This window comes from Dioscorea cayenensis, chromosome 6, assembly GCF_009730915.1.
Source record: "Dioscorea cayenensis subsp. rotundata cultivar TDr96_F1 chromosome 6, TDr96_F1_v2_PseudoChromosome.rev07_lg8_w22 25.fasta, whole genome shotgun sequence".
Classification (NCBI taxonomy): domain Eukaryota; kingdom Viridiplantae; phylum Streptophyta; class Magnoliopsida; order Dioscoreales; family Dioscoreaceae; genus Dioscorea; species Dioscorea cayenensis.
Genome location: NC_052476.1, coordinates 19,591,101 through 19,594,914, shown reverse-complemented (window position 1 = coordinate 19,594,914; position 3,814 = coordinate 19,591,101). Strand labels below are relative to the sequence as shown.

The following is a 3,814-nucleotide window of genomic DNA, read 5'->3' as shown; positions in this document are numbered from 1 at the left end:
GCTTACAGTCACTCATTCCTACTCTTCTCAATACATCTGAAGCATATTTTTCTTGACTCGACAATATTCCATTCGATACCTTGCTTACCTCAATACCAAGGAAGTAATGAAGATCACCTAGATCCCTCAGAGCAAACTCCCTTCCAAGATCCTGCAATAAGACTGAGGTTGCATTGGGTACAGAACTAGCTGTAATGATATCATCAACATAGATCAGCACAAAAATAGTAACATCTCCTTTACTATAGAAAAATAAAGATGTATCCGCCTTTGAAGCCTTAAACCCCAATTCTTGTAGCTTAGTGCTTAGTCTTGAATACCACTCTCTAGGAGCCTATTTTAATCCATATAACGCCCTATCTAACTTGCAAACATAGTCAGGTAAGGAGGATTTCTCATACCCTGGGGGTTGCCTCATATATACCTTTTCTTCCAAAACTCCATGAAGAAATGCATTTTGCACATCCAGCTGTCGCAGACTCCACCCTCTAGACACAGCAATAGACAGAACCATTCTAATAGTAACAGCTTTAACAACAGGACTAAATGTGTCCTCATAGTCTATGCCATACCTTTGCTTGAATCCCTTTGCCACTAGGTGTGCCTTGTACATGTCTAGAGTTCCATTTGCCTTTCTTTTGATCTTATAGACCCACTTGCAGTCAATGATATTTCTTCCTTTCTGAGGTGGAACCAAACGCCAAGTCTTGTTCTTCATTAGTGCCATATATTCTGCATCCATTGCTTCTCTTCAATTTTTATCACTTAATGCTTCATCTACAGTTTGAGGTTCACCAGATGATGTAAAAGAGGTGTATCTAACTGTACCATCGGTGTATACCTTTTTTTGCGTATGCCACTTTGCATACAAGTGTGAGGTTTACACGGAGAAGATCCTAGAAGATCAACCTCCGTGTCTCCCCCTGGTTCGACACCAGGAGAACTTGAGACGCAACTTCGAAACCCTGTTGCGCCTGCGCCTGCTGTCTCTGCCACAGGTGGAGAGTGGGACCCTACAGCGTCGATGCCCTGGTCCTCTAGCACAGTCGGTCCCGCCGAAAGAAAGCGTGTCACCGTCTAGTTTCGCGAGAGCTTACGGCTGAGTGGGAATCGTACCAACCGGCGCACAAGCGTCGCAAAGCATGCTAGCTCGGTGCTGAACTGGTGAGCTCAGAATTTGTCCTCCTTCTCAGCCACCCGGTGAATTGTACCTGAATTATTTTCACCTGCACTTTCTCCATGAGAATCGTTAGCGGCATCAGGAGAGTTAAAACATATGATCATGCTGATATGCTTCCCCTTGATCATAGACGTGGGAAATAAGGGTAGGGGAAGAAGAGAGAATTCAGAGCGTAAGCGAGCATCGGCATAGGAATGCATGTGAGCAAAAGGAAACACATTTTCATCAAATGTAACGTCCCGAGAAATATATACTCGACCAGAATTTGGATCAAGGCATTTGAAGCCTTTGTGAAGTGTACTATAGCCTAGAAAGACACATTGCTTTGATAGGAATTGAAGTTTGTGGGTATTATAGGGACGAAGATTTGGCCAACATGCACACCCAAAACACTCGAAAACAAGTATAGTTCGGTTGTTGTTGGAACAACCATTCTAAAGGAGTATCAAAGTTGATAACTTTACTGGGGATGCAATGGATGATATATGTGGCGCCAAGAAAAGCTTCATCCCAAAAATTTTAGTGGCATAGAAGCATGTGCAAGTAAGGCTAGACCCACTTCTACTATGTGACTGTGTTTTCTCTCGGCAGACCCATTTTGTTGATGAGCATAAGGACAAGAGACATGGTGGGATAAGCCAATTTTATTAAAGAAGGAGTTCAGTTTTTGATACTCTCCTCCCCAGTCAGTTTAAACAGTTATGATTTTATGATCAAAAATCCGCTCTGCCAACTTTTGAAATTCATGAAACTTTTTCAAACACCTCGAGTTTGTTCTTAAGAAGATAAATCCAGGTGAACTTACTGTAATCATCAATGAAACTAACATAATATTTCTTTCCACTAGCAGAACTGGGGACAGGGCCCCAAACATTAGAAAAAAATATGTTTCCAAGGGATGGTGAAACACACTCGAAGAACTAGAATATGGTAGCTGATGGCTTTTAGCCTTTTGACATGCATCACAAACTGACTCTTTATTGAACTCAGAAAGACAAGGTAGATTATTTTTGCTAAAGACTTTTGCAACAACTGGAGTGGATGGATGACCCAAACGACTATGCCACCTTGAGAAGGATGGCTTGACCAAAAACACTTGCTTTGCCGATGCAGAAGGAAGGGAATAAAGACCTTGTTGGCATTTCCCCCTAAGAATCGTGCTCCTCGTGGCTCGATCCTTAACCAAAAAATATTTGGGGTGAACTTCAAGGAATACAAAATTATCCATGGCAAGGCGATGAGTAGATATGAGATTCTTTTTAACTTGAGGTACATGAAGTATATTCTTTAGATATAAATTACAGCTAGGGGTAAGAATAACAGAATGACCAATATGCTTAATCTCCATACCTGCACCATTTGTCGTGTGGATCTGATCCTTTCCCTTGTACTTTCCTCGAGCAGTCAACTTGTCCAGTTCACCGGTGAGATGATCGGTTGCGCCTGTGTCAATATACCAATTGGTATCTACTTTATAGGCGTGGGTGGCAGCAGCGACATGCCTTTCGTCAGGCACGTAATTTTGGTCAAAACGATGCCAACATTTTGAGGCCATATGTCCTATCTTGTAGCATACTTGATAGATGGGTCGATTGTCGACACGCTGCTGGTTGCTGCCGCCCATGTTGCATCCATCATTGCCGCGGCCATGTCCAGTACGGCTGCGGTTGGACGGTTTACCACGCCCACGACTCGCGGCATTCACCGAGGAGCCACTGCTGCGAAGGGCTTGCCTGTTCTCAAAATTTAACAGCTGAGAGTATAGATCCGTCATGGTGATGGGTTTCACCCTTGCCACCAATACGGAAACGACAAGTTCAAAATCATCATCTAAACCATTTTGTATATAAGCCACCAGATCTTCTTCATCCATTGGTTTGCCAGATGCAGCAGCGATCTCATCTCCTAAAGACTTCATCTTGCCAAAATATTCGATGATGGTCATATTACCTTTGCGTGTCGTCGAGAGGGAGAGTCGAACGTTGAGAGAACGTGCGCGCTATTAGGATGTGAACATGCCCTTTATGGCGCGCCAGGCTTCGACCGCCATCTTGGATGCAGCGATCTGGGTGAGCACCTCTCGTGACAATGATGAGAAAAGAAAGCCAAGGACCTGTTGGTCCGTAGCAAACCACTTCTGGTAGGCCAGATTGGGGATCATTGTCACCTTGTTATCTTCCTTCCGCTCGATCTCCGCTGGTGGAGCCATGGTCGTGCCATTGATGTGGCCGTTCAATCTTGCATCGCGTATAGCAGCAAGGACCTGCGCACTCCATAGCGTATGATTCTGCTTACCCAGCTTCTCAGAAATCTGGAAGCCAAGCAAAGGATTGGAGGCAGCGATGGCGGAGGAACATGCTATGTCGAAGATTGATCTTGATCTAAGAAAAGCTTTGATACCATGTAAAAACCAGAGGTCAGAAGCTTGATAGGAAGAACACCTTTTTGATTAGGCGTATACATGTTGATATTTATTATATCACACTATGACAAGAGAATATAGGTATATAAATATAGATGAGATGACGTGACTGGCCACCCTAATACATAGGAAACAAAGCTAACCATTCTATCTATAGCCATCCAAGTTTATCTCTATCTCTATCTATATTTGTTACAAGGATATATCTGTTA

General features: G+C 43.4%; 1 non-coding gene across 1 annotated transcript; it reads right to left on the bottom strand.

The window, feature by feature from the left end:
• Positions 1-2,917: 2,917 nt before the first annotated feature.
• LOC120264173 lies at positions 2,918-3,056 on the bottom strand. Its single transcript, XR_005537345.1, has one exon. It is a non-coding gene; the product is annotated as a small nucleolar RNA Z247 (small nucleolar RNA).
• Between the last annotated feature and the right edge of the window lie 758 nt (positions 3,057-3,814).